Source organism: Danio rerio, chromosome 23 (assembly GCF_049306965.1).
Source record: "Danio rerio strain Tuebingen ecotype United States chromosome 23, GRCz12tu, whole genome shotgun sequence".
In the NCBI taxonomy this organism is placed as follows: domain Eukaryota; kingdom Metazoa; phylum Chordata; class Actinopteri; order Cypriniformes; family Danionidae; genus Danio; species Danio rerio.
In genome coordinates, this window is record NC_133198.1 from 16973353 (window position 1) to 16991220 (window position 17868).

General features: G+C 35.9%; 1 protein-coding gene across 14 annotated transcripts in view; it reads right to left on the reverse strand.

The window, feature by feature from the left end:
• The window catches only part of sulf2b (sulfatase 2b), a 544759-nt gene that overhangs the window by 227103 nt on the left and 299788 nt on the right, over positions 1 to 17868 (reverse strand). For 12 of the 14 annotated variants that reach the window (XM_073938025.1, XM_073938054.1, XM_073938035.1 and 9 more), the window contains one exon: positions 2046 to 2093. The exons of the other annotated variants lie outside the window; for them this stretch is intronic. The gene's annotated coding sequence lies outside the window, so the exon portion shown is untranslated. The remainder of the gene's footprint in view (positions 1 to 2045; positions 2094 to 17868) is intronic. 14 annotated transcript variants of the gene reach the window in all.

The window sequence follows — 17868 nt, forward strand, 5'->3', positions numbered from 1 at the left end:
AATGACAAATTTCTTTTGTATAATGTCATTAATATTAGTATTTTTTTATTATATGCATATTTATATTTATTTAATTAAAAACAAGCATAGATTTGCCAACCTGCCGGGTTTTGGACCATATGGAGCACAGCATGTGTTTGAATATAACTCAGATTTCTGACCACACTTCATTATTGTTGTATATTCATTTGTTTGCTAGATTTAGAAATAGTTTTGAAAAAAATCTTTGCGCTTAACAAACTGGACAATGAATGTCTGTGCCATTTTCTTATCCACGAAAGAGAAAGTAAAAGCTGATTAAAGGAGTCTCATACTTTATCCTTGCTGCAGATGGTCTGTTTAATTGTTTTCCCACTAGTAGAGCATTCAGTTTTTTCACTTACAAAGTCCGCTATGTAAAAAGCAAATGTGCCATGGCGTGACACAACTGGCTCTTAAAGGGAATGGGAGATTTCAAAACACATCTATAACTTATAAGAAGTATGCGCACAAACCTGTTAGATCATGCGCCACAGTGCAGAGCATTTTTAATTTTTTTGTCAATAAAATAGCATAAGTGGATTCTGACATGCCCTTAATGCTGTGTCTCGTCAGGACACTTTGTGTTTCTCGAGACCCCAAGCTGTTTCAGAGAGCTACTTAAATCTGAGCTCTTCTACATGTTAAGTTACTTTGTTCTGTTTTAAACAGTTTATGCACACTCTCAGAATTAAAGGTATGTGAGTTGTCACTGGGGTGGTACTTTTTCAAAAGGTACACATTTGTACTTACAAATTTTAAGATGAACACTTTTGTACTATTTAGGTACTAATATTTAACTTTGAGGTAATAATATGGACGTTTGAGGTACAAATTTGTACATTTAAAAAATTTGAGAATTTCTGTGGGTGCACTTTTTACTTTTACTACTGATCATTAAAGACCTTGCATCTTGGATTCTTTTGTTGTTATTTATTATTTCAGAAATTGTGTTCGGAAACAGAAAACATTCATAGTTTGTAAATATCAGACATTTCTTATCTGTGGAATCAGGTTGAATAATCTATTCCACATGTTGAATGGCATCTCAATGTCATTTTCAAGATTCATGCTTAATAACTCGACCAAAATATTACAGATAATTACATTTTACCTGATATTTTTTAAATTACCATTTAACAGCTAACCACTATACAATAAATCCAACATTTTTTTCATACTTACTAAATACTTCTAAAAAAACAAAGCAAATAGGCTAAACATATAAATAAATAAATGCAGAGCACCATCACATTACACAAGCAGGAAACAGCTGATTGCATTTATTTGAATGGGTTCATTTACTGGCTTGATTAATCCACAGCATAATATACTTTGCCTTTAATTTACCTACTATCATGTCTGGCAGACAGCATTAGGTATAAAGGATGAAGGGGGAAAAAAAAGGGATGATGGAAATGGAACAAAGTAAAATGTCCAAAACGAACAGCAGTGAATGTGTGATCAAACACTGAAGAACTCAAGTACACACTAAAACACACCTATTCACTTTTAACCAATATATCGGCACAATAATGGCGGTCTGGATTCTGCGCTAGACTCAAAGCTTTTACTTCTGTCACTAAGAATTAGAGGACGTTTTTGTGAGGAGACGTTTTTCATGTTTATGAGAAAGTTGTTTACACACTCGTCATATTGGGCCCACGAGGCTTTGAAGCTTGTCTCCTGATAGCCATTAGCACCGGCCATTTCATTTCCTTCTCGACCACGGCCATCTCTATGGTCTTAGTATCCAGGCAACAGTCTGAAGACAAAACAAGGGTCATCGATGAGCTACAAAAGCAGACCTCAGATGCCCCCACAGCTGCCTTACAAGTCATTAGAGAGGCTGTACTAGACAGGAGAGCACCGGTGGGCTTAGAAACGAGAGTGTGAGAGTGCCTTTTTGAAGATTTCTGTTTTGAAACTGGCTTGTGGTTTGACGGACAGTGTTTAGGAGGATGAAAGAGACTGCGCAGAGATGGAAAGACCACTGCTCACTGGAGAAGAACGATTGATTGCTTTACCTGACAAAGGCGAAATGATTTCTTCTCCACTTCTCCGAAAGAGATGCACTGAGGAGAAGAGAAAACAAAACATTGAAAGTCAGATTCAATTCTTAATGCGCCAGTTATATATACAATACTAAATTATCCAACTAAATAGATCAAATGTTTTTAAAAATCTGACATACAATTTATGATATACAGTATAATTGATTTAAAAAACTGTATTATTTGTATACAAAGCCATCAATAGTCTTGCTCCTTAGTACCTTGCAGATTTATTCTGTCCTTATACCCTCTCTCAGTCATTGAGATCTTTTGAACATTCTTTAAAGGAGAAATAAAGCACTCAGTCAAGTTTATCTTATTTTGTACATTTTATCTTGTACAAGCACACATACTCGTACAAGTAGCCTACTTTTACAAGTTTATCTTATTTTGTACATTGGGTTCCACTTTAATGAAAATATCAATTAATCTAACCATTTAGAAGAAAATGGCATTTTTTACTATAGATTTAAGACCTAGAGCGCCAGGTTCTTGGTATGTTGTCACGAAGTTGGTTTCGTTCCCTCTACTGAGCAGATACAGTGGAAGTAAAGGAAATTGTAAAGCCTAATTAAACCCAGTGCGTGAAGTTTTAGGCATGGAGCTGCTGCAAATGCAAGCATCAGATGTGTGTCTAATATAAAAGTACAGATATTTATTATATTTTTCTTTTTCCCCCTTTTAATTACCTATCATTTGATGCGCTTTGCTCCACTCTCTGTATTAATCTGACTGGCTGCCTGTCTAGGTTTCAACAATGATTGTAATGGGCTGAACAAAGAGACTGGACAACCTAATTTAACCCAATCCATGAAGTTGTGGACGAGTATCACAGAGGTGGTACACATACAAGCATTTAAGTGTCTTCAGTTGTGCATTTATTTTCTTTTGTTATTACTTTTTGTTTGATGTGCTTTGCTCCACTCTCTCACGCTGCTCCAGCGCTGCCTGACGAGGGGATTTACATTCTGACTAATGCAACGATGAAAATGATAGATGACTTCAGACTAAATCATGTCTTTGTGGGTTATGTCAAGACATATTCCTTTCACAAGTCGATTTACTCGATCTCTCAACATGTTTGAAGGATAAAAACCTGCCTTAAGAAACACTGCGCTGATCTTAGTTTGGTTTGAACACGAGCAGAGGTGAGGGGCTGTAGCAGTGAAAAGTGAAAGTACCCACCCCCATTACATCAGTAATGTTTCACTCTCTGAATTTTGCAGCCTGACTGTGTGTGGTTTCAACTAGGTCCATTACTTAAGTAAAGTTTATATAGTTTACAGAGTTTTATACAGTGTACTGGCTCTCACATGTGTATTTTGAGATATTTTGCGTCATAGTTAAATACATTTTAAATAAACTGCAAACATAAAAATATAGAAACTTATTTTTTCCTCAGATTCTTTCTTGAAACTCTTCCCTGTTTGTCATATACCTGTCTGATGGCTCATTATGCAGCTCATTATGCAGGTCTTTGTTTTCTCAGTTGTGAATCGCTGCATTAGTAATGATAGTTCACGCCTTCTCGCATAGACGATTTTCACTCAGAAAGTGACTTTGAAATTTTAATTCATTAATTTTTTTTCTTTTTCCAGAGATGGGTTGCATCTAAAGGCATCCTGGATTAATAAAGGGACTAAGCAGAAAAGAAAATGAATTAATGAATGAATGAATAAAGAAACGAATGAATGAATAAATATTTTTTTCTGTGAGCAAGTAAACAAGATGATTCTCACAACATTTTGAAGCAAAAACACTAGGCTACAAGATCCAGTTCTCAAAAGTCTTGTGAACAAATGTTCTCAGTGTGTTTAATGGACTTGTTTTAGCGACTTCAAAATTTTTGTTTTTCACTATAACCAAGCATTATCGTTTCTTTCTCAAAAACACAAACACATACAAACATGCTGCTTAGGTATTATTGTAGCCCAGCTTGTGCTGTTTGCAGTGTTATTACACTTTAGTTATTAATATGTTTTTAAGACACTGAAACAGCACAAATGTCGTGCATGTCAAAACTTCTCCAGAGCCCAAAAACACCCTTAGACCCCTGGGGGTTAAATGGGGTTTATAAATACATATTGTAATAATAATAATAATAATAATAATAATAATAATAATAATAATGTATTGTTGCATTGTATTGTATTGTATTGTATTGTATTGTATTGTATTGCATTGTATTGTATTGTATTGTATTGTACAGTATTGTATTGCATTGCATTGTATTGTATTGTATTGTACTGTATTGTACAGTATTGTATTGTATTGTATTGTATTGTATTGTATTGTATTGTATTGTATTGTACAGTATTGTATTGCATTGCATTGTATTGTATTGTATTGTATTGCATTGTATTGTATTGTATTGTATTGTATTGCATTGTATTGTATTGTATTGTATTGTATTGTATTGTATTGTACAGTATTGTATTGCATTGCATTGCATTGCATTGTATTGTATTGCATTGTATTGTATTGCATTGTATTGCATTGTATTGTATTGCATTGTATTGTATTGTACAGTATTGTATTGCATTGCATTGCATTGCATTGTATTGTATTGCATTGTATTGTATTGCATTGTATTGCATTGTATTGTATTGCATTGTATTGCATTGCATTGTATTGTATTGTATTGTATTGTATTGTATTGTACAGTATTGTATTGCATTGCATTGCATTGCATTGTATTGTATTGCATTGTATTGTATTGCATTGTATTGCATTGTATTGTATTGCATTGTATTGTATTGTATTGTATTGTACAGTATTGTATTGCATTGCATTGCATTGTATTGTATTGTATTGCACTGTATTGTATTGTTTTGTATTGTATTGTATTGTATTGTATTGTATTGTATTGTATTGTATTGTATTGTATTGCACTGTATTGTATTGTTTTGTATTGTATTGTATTGTACTCAGTGGTGGAAAGAGTATTAAAAAATCACTCAAGTAAAAGTACCATTACTTGCCTAAAAATGTAGTGCAAGTGCAATAAAAGTATATGTTGTAAATATTACTCAAATTATGAGTAAAAAGAACTTTTAAAAGTACTCAAGAGTAGTGAGTATTGAGTATTACCAAGTGGCAACCTCTTGCTCTCCCTCGTGAAGCAACTACGGTTGTAACTAATACTACAATTCATGAAAATTACGCTAGTCCTGGCTCCACCATAGAGCAAAATTCTTTTGAGCCCACTGTTAAAATGGCCCACTTAACTGCAGAAAAAACAGTGTTTACAGAGAAAGTTGTGGCCAAATTAAGACTCAAAATCACCCCAGAGTGGATGAAAACATCCCCAACAGCACACAAAAGTTGTTGTCATGTTAAAATGCCAAGCATAATGTTGATTTTCATGACAATAATAATGAATATAGATTATTTTTGACATATTTTCAATATTCAAAATTATTTCTTTGTTCTATTTCAGTAAAAGTTCCCCCGGAAGTGCAACCCATGATTTGAAACACTAGTCGCATGCTTAAAAAAGGTGGATACACAAGGGTCTGGAATCAGTTGTTTCTCGTCTTCTCATGAATTTTAACAGAGCTGCAGATCTAAAACGCATTCTGGCGATGCATAAAGAATGAAACATACATTAGTAAATGAGTTTCAACAACAGTGGCCCTGAACTGTCTGTGTGTGTGCGATTCCCCTCGTGTCCCATTTCCCCGCCTCACTTTTACTGAAGTACTGGTGCAATTTCTCTTATTTTTCAACCAAATAGATCAGAAGGGAGTCATCAAAGCCCCATCCACCGAGGATAAATCAAACAGGACACATGGAGGAAAGGCAAGGACATGCAAACGCTCCAATACACCCAGCCAAAGTCACACAAAGACAAGCGGATGCGGACGCAAACTAGAAAGTCAAGTCGGCATAGCCAGTTCATGCACACATACTGGGGGGAAGCCACACGAGCACATCATCTCCTTCGTCTGTGGGATTGAGGTTTAATAATGACAGGACAGGCAGAGAGAGGGAATAGCTTTATGTGCAGAAGTGGGTCTTATAGTGGACTCTGCATATGATGAGGTGACAGGCTTTCTTTTGCACTCTTGCTATCTCTCTCCTGCTATTTTGTGTCTCCACTCTTCTTCTGTATATACATATATATATAGCGTGTCTATAATGAAAGTTATTATATAGCAGGTGATATTTTAAGCTATGAAAATTCAATTTCCGCCAACCTTGTGACTTGTGTGTTCATGTGAGAAAGATCTTTACTGTTTTTAGAGATGAACATCATAACAGTTACACTTAAAATGCTCACCTATCAGTACAGGTCAACTATTTATATAATAATAAAAATAATAATAATAATAATAATAATAATAATAATAATAATAATAATAATAATAATAATAATAATAATAATATTACTTTAATAATACAATAATAATACTTTTATGTTTACCGCACTGTCAGTATGCAGTGTCAACTGGAATTAATAGCAATTCAAAATTGTAACAACAATATTGTGGTGGAAATAAGATTCGAACAATAATTTGTGAGATATAGAATAATATTCTAATAACGTTTTTATTGTTTATAAGGATTTTAATCATTCATTCATTTATTCATTCACTTATTCATTCATTCATTTTCCTTTGAATTATTGTCTTATATATCAGGTATCGCCACAGTGCAATGAACTACCGGATGCCCTTCCAGCTGCAAGCCAGTACTAGGAAACACCCATACACTCTCACAATCACCCACACACACACATACACTATGGCCAGTTTTGTTTATTTAATTCACCTATACAGAATGTTTTGGACTGTGGGAGAAACCGTAACACCTAGAGAAAACCTATGGAGTCAATCCAGGGTCATTTATACTTGCAAAATAAAAAAAAGTTTTGCAAACAAAAATCAAAGCATTGAGCAAAAATAAATAAATAAATAAATGCAAATCTCCAAAAATTGCAAAACAAAAATAATTTGTTAACAAAAATAAAGAACTGCAAAAGGAAAATTAAGTTTTAGGAAATAAAAATGAAATTTGTATAAAAAAAAAAAAAAAAAAAAAAAAAAAAAAAAAAAGAGAACTGCAGAACTGCAAATAAAAATCAAACAAATCAAAAAAATAAAAAAAATAAATAAAAAAATAAAAATAAAATAAAATATTTGCAATGAAAAATGAAAAAAAACTATATATTTTTGCAAAACATTATTTATAGCATTACCTTTCCAAAGTCCATCCAGTCAATTGCAATGCTCATTTTGATTTGCTTTTGAGTCAACCATGAGATTGCGATGCTGTTTTCATTTTGCACCTCACATTTCTGTGTGTTTTACTTTGTGGCCCTGATTTGACAAGGCGGCAGAGTCAAGTGAAATCGGGCATTTACCACAGGCTGCCTCCATTTAAGTGACATCATCAACTGGAGACACAGCATCACCAAGGTGGTCATACAGCCCAGTAACTCGGGTAGTAATAAACTACTAAACTTACTAAAAAGCTAATCAAATTGAGTATTGCAAATAACTGGAATGTCAATTCCTCTTTGCCAGATATAATTAATGCATCTAATAATGCAAATGAAAACTGAGACAAAAATATATATGAAAAATATACAAGTGATGTTGCAGCAGATGATAGACATCATTGCTGTATTAATACTGCAAAGTTTATTGTACTGGAATTGCTAAGGATTATTTGAAATAGTGCAGCGATGGGATGTGTAAATATCTTGTTGACATTTAGAGATCTTGCTGTATTTTTCTTTTTGAAGGCACAATTTATCCCACATGAGAAATAGCTGACCATGGTGTGTATATTTTGGATCCTGTTGATTGCTAGTTAAAAACCTTTCTAAAAATGTATGTGTTGTTTATGTGTTATTTTTTTTTTTATATTTTTACAAATGTTATCCCTAGCCCAGGGATGTCAAACTCAATTCCCGGAGGGCCGCAGCCCTGCACAGTTCCAACACTCATTAAACTCACCTGATCAAATTAATTGAGTCCTTCAGGCTTGTTTGAAACCTACAGGTAAGTGTGTTGGAGCAGGGTTGGAACTAAACTGTGCAGAGCTGCAGTCCATCAGGAATTGAGTTTGACATCTCTGCTCTAGCCCTATGAAGATAATAAATACCAACAACTCATTAAAGTGCCCATAGCTTAGTCTAACTCAGGCTAGAGTGTATGAAAGATTGTTTATTTGAAGTCTAACAAATGTTTTTTTATTAAATGATAACAGCTTACATCACACAGTTTGTAATAAATTGTATATTATTGCGTGTTTTAAATGTAAGTGTTTTTACTTGTTCAGCAAGCCTTTGTTATAGTGCAGATACGGTTGGTCAAATGAGAAGTTTGGGGGGCGTGGTTGATTTGACGTACAAGCGTTTGGTTGGAAGCTTCTGCCTCCGGCTTCATCTGGTAGTCCCTTCTGCGCATGCCCAGGCTCTAATTTCAGCAGCTTTGCGTCATGAGGCAATTTGCATTAAAGGGTTCAATAGAAAAAGGCGTTGTCGTGTGGTCTATAATTTTCACAGACATTGGTTGGATTATATGTAGAAGAACCCAATTGTTGGGTTAAAAAGTCAAATTAAAATTAAATTAGGTTAAATTAAATAAAAAATATATAAAATGTTATAAAAATAAAAAAAAATAATTAGTGTTAAAATAAACAGTGTTTTTTGTAGCATGTACAAACAATAGATGCTATTTAATTATTTGTTTAATCTTCAGTATATATACTATTTTAACAACAGTTTTAAATGTAAAATTAATATTTATAAATATTTAACAGTCAGTTAACCACTCAATGTCCTCTGAATGGTTGCCAGGGTGTGTTTTTTTTAAACTGGGCTTTTAATTCAGTTATTCAGTCGGTATTTATCAATTATTTTGTCTGCCTGGCTAAAATATATAAACTCAATTATTTAGAAAAGTAATATTACACTTACTCAACCAGCCGTATGTTTAGAGACATTGTTCGCATTATGCTACAAACGACAAAATTTATTTGCATGACCAAAAATCACAATATAATCAAACAGATTCCTATGTCTGATTATGACAAACATTATAGCGGTCCTGGGTTTCAGCAATTGCACTGCTGCCGATGCATTTTTTTGTAGTTTTATTGTTGGAGCTAATTGTGTGTTGAACATCTGTGCTGATTTGCAACTAACAGACAAATGTCAGCCCATCTGCTACCCAACACACTAATGAGAATAAAACATCTCACACACACACATCCATTCTCAGTCATCCTATTGTGTGCTGCATTACAGCTATATTTCATGCAGTCCCCAGACAGCCATTCAAATATCTTTATGTGGCCAATGTGTCTTGAGGAGCGATTTGATTTGTAGAGGGCGAATCAACCGTAGAGCACAAACCATCACTTTTTATCCACTTATATGGCAAATAAGATCTGTGAAACATTATTCAGAAGCTACTCAGTGTTCACTCCCTCATCCATTAAAGGTTCTCTGAAATGTGTAGCTTTGTTCAATGAGTGATGTAATTTCAATTGAAACATGGTAACAGGGTGGGACATACAGTGTAGCTCAACCCCCTTTTAAGCATAGCCAATGGCGTTTTGTTATTAATCACAGCTCTGCCAGTCAGTGTCACTGAGCTAATGCTCATATGATTCATTACAGTCAGTTTCTAATGGTAATACTGAGTTTCTACATGTTTTTCAGCTTTAAAATGCAGCATTCAATGTAAGTCAAGCGGGTCTACTAAATAGAGTTTCCATTTCATGTGAAGTGAATCTTTTTTTTAAAGACTTAAAAAATGAAACAACACAAAAACCAAATTAGGTGATTTTCCAATAAGTTTGAGAGCTAATGTTGGTATTGGTGAAATAAGCTATGATTCCATCCAAAGACACCAAATAAACTGCAAAACTGGAATATCACAAAAAGCATCTGAGTATAAAGCTCCATCCAGTGAGTCAAAGACAACAAAATCATGACTTCCTGATAAAAAGGTGGCAATTATCAAAAAGAAAAATGCAATTTGGTGCAGCAGAAGCCACAAAATAAATGTTAGGTGCAATTTTGAGAAACTGTAATAGTCTGTTCTTTAGACCAGAACAAACCCGGTCTAAAGTCCAGCGCAGAGCTCGTTAGTTGTGCGCCTCGCTTGCACACCGCTTAATACACACAAGATGTAGAGCAATACACAAATATCTTTACATATATAAAAAGAATTAAAATATTAAGGATATAATAAGGATATATATAAGATTAGGATATATAAGGATATTATATCAGTTTCTAGCCTACAAGAATTTAAAAACCACTGCATCCTTCTTCTCGGTAGGCTTTGTTAGTTCACTCAATTTCGCTTTTATAATGTTATTATTATTAACAGTATTATTTATTATATCCATATTTATATTTGTTTGATTAAAAACAAGCTTAGATTTGTCCACCTGTCAGGTTTTAGACCATATGGGGCATAGCAGGTGTATTTGGAAATAACTCAGCATTTTGACCACACTTCGTTATTATTGTTCATTTATTCGTTTGCTGAAAATTAGAACTGAATTTAGAAATAGTTTTGAAACAATCTTTGCGCTTAACAAACTAAATTAATTATTTATAGGCTAATTGCGTAAAGGTTTCCCTATCCACGAGAGCAAAAGCAAAAGTGAACTTACTTTACGTCATGTAAATAGCAAATGCACTTAAGGCGCAACGCAGCTGGCTCTTAAAGGGAATGGGAGATGAGACTCTGATTGGTTTATTCTCAAAACACACCTATAACTCATTAAGAAAATAAACTCAACCCTTTTAAGCCATGCTCCATGGCGCAAAGTGGATTTCCCTCATGTTTATCCTCATATTAGCACATATAGATTCTGACACTCTCTGAATGCATTTTCGCCCTGCGCTGTCCGTTTTGCGCATGGACCGTCAAAATAGAGCCCAAAGAGCGCAGTCATGCAGTCAACTCACTTTTGGAGGAGTTAAACTGTTTTTTGGGAGCGCAGCCACTCAAGTCAGTTCTGGGAGGTAATAATAGTGAACTACTTTCATAACATGAGTGTGCTCCACGCAGGTAAGTGGGCTTGACAAACCAACCACATGTGGGACACACTCCTCCTTTGGTCTGGTCTCCTCTGGTCTTAATGCACCAGACATTTTGTTAGAAATACTCATATGCTTTGCATGTTTGTCCTTGTGTTTGTTTATATAACTACTATTTTTATTTATAGCACTTCATTTTTGCATCTCATGTTTAAATGCACTATGAACAGCAGCTGCGCTAATTATTTTCTTTATTTTCTATTTCCACCTGGGGATACCGAGGCCCCCAGAGATACAGTGCCACTGATGTGATCCAAGAAAGGATGCCAAGGTATCCATAATCCTCGACCAGGCCGTATCCTGAGCTGATGCTGTGGTGGTCATGGAGGAGTGAAGAGCATGAAACATTGATCCCACATTGATCCTGTGGGTCAGCCTGATCACCCGCCGGTGACCTACTCACACCTGCATTTCTCTACGATTAAAGTCCAGTGCTCTCCAGCCTCTGTTGCCTAGACTGCAGCTCTGCATAGGAAGTTTAACCAGAGGAGAAATGGTCGTGCCCAACTGAAACTGGTTTCTCTAATTTTCCTTCACTGTTGTCAACTGGTGAAGTTTTGTTCCTTGCCACTGTCGCCACTGACTTGCTTGGTTTGGGACTTGGGGAGCTGCACGTGGATGGATTTGCTCTTCAGTGTTTGGACTTCCATCAGTGAAAGTTATATCACACTGAACTGAAAATAAAACTGAAATTCAGCTCTTGACTGACACAGTTCCAATCTACTAGAACTTCTATGTTAAGCTTTGACACAATTTATACTGTAAAAGCACTATATATAAAAACCATGAATTTAATTTAATGAAATGATGGACAAATGGTCATCACTGCTATCTCATATATTATTTAAAAATGTTCAAACCATACCTGCCAACACTCCCATTTCTCCCGGGAGTCTCCTGTATTTCAGATCCATCTCCCGTTATGTTATTTCTCCTGGAAAACTCCTGTAATTTTACCCCCCCACCAGGTCCTCAGCTATTTGGTATAATCTATGAACGAATGAAACATGAACGGATCGCCGACTTTGGTATAATATCCAATCGCCTGAAACCTATATAGTGCATGGTGCAAACACCTAGACATCCCCATCACTTTGCCACCCCCTGCTCCACCCCAGTCTCCCGGATTTCCAGAGACAAATGTTGGCAGGTATGGTTCAAACTGCTTTATCCAGTCAAAAATACCTGCCACTTCCTGTTATTTTTGTTAACACATGATCTACTAAAAAAAAAAAAAAAAAAAAAAATATATATATATATATATATATATATATATATATATATATATATATATATATATATTTTTTTTTTTTTTTTTTTTTATGTGCACGCTGAAATGTATTTGATAAATAGGTGGATGAAAACATAGCTGTAGTATTTAGGGAAACAGATGCTGGTGTAATTGATACGGCAAATGTGTATTCATATTACATTATTCACATTAACACTTTTTTGAACAAAACCTAAACCAACCCAAGTGAGCGTAAATAATGTTATGGAATGTAATAGTTTTTTGCTTTAACTCCGGGTGCACTAACAATTTTATCTTTGTCTAGTGGCACTCTAATTAGATACTAGATACTATTGAGCATTTGATTGGTCAGAAGATTTAATGAGAATATGTGGTAGTTGATGTCTGTCACCCATCAAAACATGAATGTGGGAACAATATTGTTAAAATGTTCTTCAAGAATGTGATCAGCTGAGGACAAACAAAGAACAGTACAAAAGCTCTATTCATAGAATGTCTAATGTAATTCAATTTCATACCCTGCAGATTGGTAGCTGTTTTGTGTACATTATAGGACTAGGCTACACATTATCTTTTTTCACACAATGTATCCCCCAGATGTAAAAAACATAAGGTGCGTCCCAAATCGCATACTTATGCACTATTCTACCCCATTTTGTAGTATAAATAGTGTAAGTAGTACATTCACACTGAGTGTGGTTTATTTATAAACTAATTTCGAGAGGATCACATACTTATGATCAACACGCCTGGCATCTCATTAGCTCGGTAACCTGCTCTATTAGATGATTACAGAAGCATTATAAATAACCAGAGTTTTTCACTCCAGTTAACTTCGTCTTGAAGTTTCCCCCCTTCCACCCCTACTTTCCACCCTTTTTTTTCTGATAGGGCGACACGGTGGCTCAGTAGCTAGCACTGTTGCCTCACAGCAAGAACACCGTAAATCCAACCTCCTATCGGGCCGGTTGGTGTTTTTGTGCGGAGTTTCTATGTTCTATGTTTTATGTTCCCGTGGGTTTCCCCCGGGTTCCCTGGTTTCCTCCCACCGTCCAAAAACATATACCATAGCCAATTGACTAAACCAAATTATCACATAAGATAACCTTAGTTTACACTTCTCACACGGCGACAAGCAGGGGAGTTCTCAAGACCTAGTTCAAACTCCCCTCTCGCACTTCTAACAGGAGGGAGCCCCGGGCTCGAGGATGCTACGAGTTCAGGGCTCTCTCCAAGGACAGCGTGCCAATTGCGCTTTATTGATTATCAGCCAAGGGTGAACTCTTGAAAAACTCTTAAAATAATAAGTACACTTTAATTACCCAGATGCTGCACTAATTCAATTGTTAAAAGGAAGTGTGGAATGTTCGAGACTTCATGCACTCAACGGCCAAAAATGTATGTTTATGAAAATTAACAACCTGATCTCATGAGAAAGCGTAACTATTTTATGTTTTGTCATTTAGTGTACTCTTTGTAGAGTACATTGGTACGAAAATATATGATTTTTGGCAACAAACCACACCCCTAAACCCAACCGTCATTGGGGGATGAGCAAATCATACTAAAATGTACAAATGAGATTGCACGAATTCATCGTACAAATTAGCCACAAATTAGCCACTAAATCAAAAAGTTGCTGTGAGATAGCATTGAAACTATGGGTAGCCCCACTGAGATCATAAAATATACACTGAAATTAATTTTTATACTGGAAAATCACGTCTCTGATCCTTTTCAGTCAAAGTGAGAAAGATTTTGAAAGGAAGAAAGTAATATTTAAGTGCTTGTATCTTCTTAATGCAAATTTTGTTTTTGTTTTGGAGCATGCTAGCTTATAGATAACCTTAAAGGTAACATATTGATGCTAACGGCAACAAATTGCAGCACCAAAAAATGGACTCTTGTCTACTTGAAAGCAAAGCAGTGCCTGTGGGGGATTTGTGCATACAGAAATGTGCCTGTGGCAAGCTCACTGAATCACACAAACTCATTGAATCACATTTACTGGCACTTTCCTTGTCGAACGCCGTCCGGCTGCATGCATAATGCACGAGGTGAGAGCAGAACAAGAACAAACACAACACATGGAACAGACTCTATAATCACACCCCGAGTCAGCAGGCGACAACCTACGATGTCTCTTTTTGTCTTGGTCTCTCTGCTTGTCTTTTCCCCCCTTGTTAATACCTAAATCTGATGATTCCACACCTTTGTATGTGTGCTAACACCCACATCCAAAATAGTTCAGAGTTTAAAAAGAGAGAGGCCTTTTGAGTAAGTGTGCCATGAAACAAAACAACTAAATACCATTGATAGCATTGAGATGGATCATTAAAATGTGGTCAATTACTGACGTTCAAGTTAATCACTTCATTCATTCATTCATTTTCTTTTTGGCTTAGTCCCTTTATTACCCTGGGGTCGCCACAGCGGAATGAACCGCCATTTCATTATATATATATTGGACCATAATCCTGAAACTAAAAAATGGCCAATAAAAAGATGTGAAGCACCAAAAGTGGCCCATGTTAAAATTTTATTTGAATACTGAATTGGCTTGTTGTTGTTATCCATGAACTTTCAAGTGTTTTTTACAAGAGAGGCTACAAATATCCTGAAGCTCAATACTAATACTATTATTTTAAAACTGGCCATAATCAGACTGAGGAAGGTTGTGAAGAATGTGCTGGCCTGCTTGTTATTTGCTTAATAGATGACAATAGGCTACAGTTTTTAATTTAAAACTTTAACAGATTCCTTTTTTTCTGATAATATATTATGTAATGAAATGTGTATTTTAAAAATAAAAAAATCTCCCTATTCATATTTCATTTCATTTTCTTGTCGGCTTAGTCCCTTTATTAATCCGGGGTCACCACAGCGGAACGAACCACCAACTTATCCAGCAATTTTTTACGCAGCGGATGCCCTTCCAGCCACAACCCATCTCTGGGTAACATCCACACACACGTGCACACACTACGGACAATTTAGCTTACCCAATTCACCTGAACCACATGTCTTTGGACTGTGGGGGAAACCGGAGTACCAGGAGGAAACCCACGCGAAGGCAGGGAGAACATGCAAACTCCACACAGAAACACCAACTGAGCCGAGGTTCGAACCAGCGACCCAGCGACCTTCTTGCTGTGAGGCGACAGCACTACCTACTGCGCCACTGCCTCGCCCCTATTCATATTTCTTTATTTCAAATTTTTAGGAAATATTGTTGGTAGAGCAAAATGTGTGGTTGTGATTACCACCCAACCTCTCACAATCTCACAATTGGGTATCCAAAATGGGGCAAATAACAGCAAAAAGAACCACCCCTTTCACCAGGCTGGCTATGGGCCTGATGTAACTGCATGTTTCACATTTATATAATAAATGTTTTTACTTTTATATAATAATTTAAAACACTAACAATGTAATGGCACTGTTACTACTAACTAAAACTAACTAAAATAAATATAAAATAGAATAAAAAAACAAAAACAAATAAAGTTATTAAACAGAAAATTAAAAATATTTTCTTGGCAGTTAAGAAGAACCTGAATATTAATAAAATGTGAAAGAGAAACTAAATAAATGTTGATATTATTATCCATAATAATATACTGTGTTACTTTTAAGGATAATTTATTTATATAGACAAAATAGTTTACAATTGATTAATATAATTAAAATACCATGTTATACACAGGCGACACGGTGGCTCAGCACTGTTGCCTCACAGCACAAAGGTCACTGGTTCAAGTCTCAGCTGAATCAGTTGGCAATTCTGCGGTGTAAAACATAAGCTGGATATGTTGGCGGTTCATTCCGCTGTGACCACCCCTGGTAAATAAAGGGACTAAGCTTAAGGACAATTAATGAATGTTATACATTATATTCCTTATGCTCAAGTTATTTTACGCACAGTAAAAGTCCAACTTTTTGATTTTGAGCCACAAACTACCCCAACAGTGGATGTGCTGTAAGAAAAAAAGAAAGTGGATAGAAGCTGTCAATTGAAGCAGGCAATCTGTGTGTCCCTGCTGGGATAACAGAGCATTTGATGGTCCTGTTGGCAGGATCAGTGCCACTCAGTGGTCCGAGAACAGCACATCCCCTTAAAGGAACGCTTTGGGGTTCAATAAAACATCAGCTCTATCGACAGCAACTCTGCCATGTTGTCAATTTCTGCAGAAAATATTTTTGACTGGTCCTTTGGTTTAAAACAACAGCAAATAAGCTTTTTGCATGTATTTTGGAAGTACAAACTTAATTCCTGGAGGGCCATACGTAGTTCTGCACAGTTTAATTTCAACTCTGCTTCAACATACTTACCTATAGGTTTCAAACCAGCCTGAAGGATTCAATTAGTTTGATCAGGTGTGTTTAATTCGTTGGAACTAAACTGTGCAGAGCTGTGACCATCCAGGAACTGAGTTTGACACCTGTGGTCTAAACCCTACTTCAAAATAAACATTTAACCATGGGTATACTTAAGGAGCTTTCCCACTAGCACTTTCAGTGTGCCCCCAGGTGAGAGTTTGGTTCGTTTGGATAATGTGAATGCTGTCTTCTGAACTCGTGTAAAAGGATGGTCTTGGGAATGGTGTATTTATGTATTCATGACATGCTTCAAGTGAAGAGAATCTCCATTTTTAAAGTCCAAAGTTCCAGCCATTTCACAGATTCTACGGTGCCACTGTTACCTAGCAACATCTGCCCCTGTAATGACGCTAAGGTATTGAGGTTCAGAACCAAAAGTCACAGTGTGTACACAGTCCAGCTTTGTATAGATCGACTTATTAATATGGGGTTACAACAGTGGAATAAACTTCAAACTTGTCCAGCATATGTTTTACGCAGGGAAACTGTGAAACTGTGTAATGTGTGGGGAAACCGGAGCACTCGGATGAAACCCACACAAACACAATGAGAACATGCAAACTCCACACAGAAATGCTAACGGGTCCAGCTGGTACTTGAACCAGCGACCTACTTCGTGTGATACGACAGTGCGAACCACTGAGCCACTCCACCAATACACTATTAAACACGGTATGTTCTGGAGCTGGGCTAGACACTGGGCTCAGACCCCTTATCTTTCTCTCTATCCTGGAGGATGACTTAAGTTAGGGTGTCTTTGCAAGCTCAGAGCCCTCTCCCCGGACAGCACACCAAATACGCGTATCCTATGCTTCAAATATCTTTGCGTGTGAAAAGAACACATGAATACACATGGAACACATGACTTCAAATGACAATACATTTTCAATTTAATGGAACATTTGTTCAAAAATCTTTAAAAATCATTATCATTAGGAAAAATTAAACATTAATTTTATTCATTAATTCAATATAGTTCAATTTAACTTTATTTGTATGGTGCTTTTATGATGTCGATTGTGTCAAAGCAGCTTCACATAAATGGTCATAGTAAATACTCAGGGTAGTTCAGTTTTTAGTGTTTAAGTTCAGTT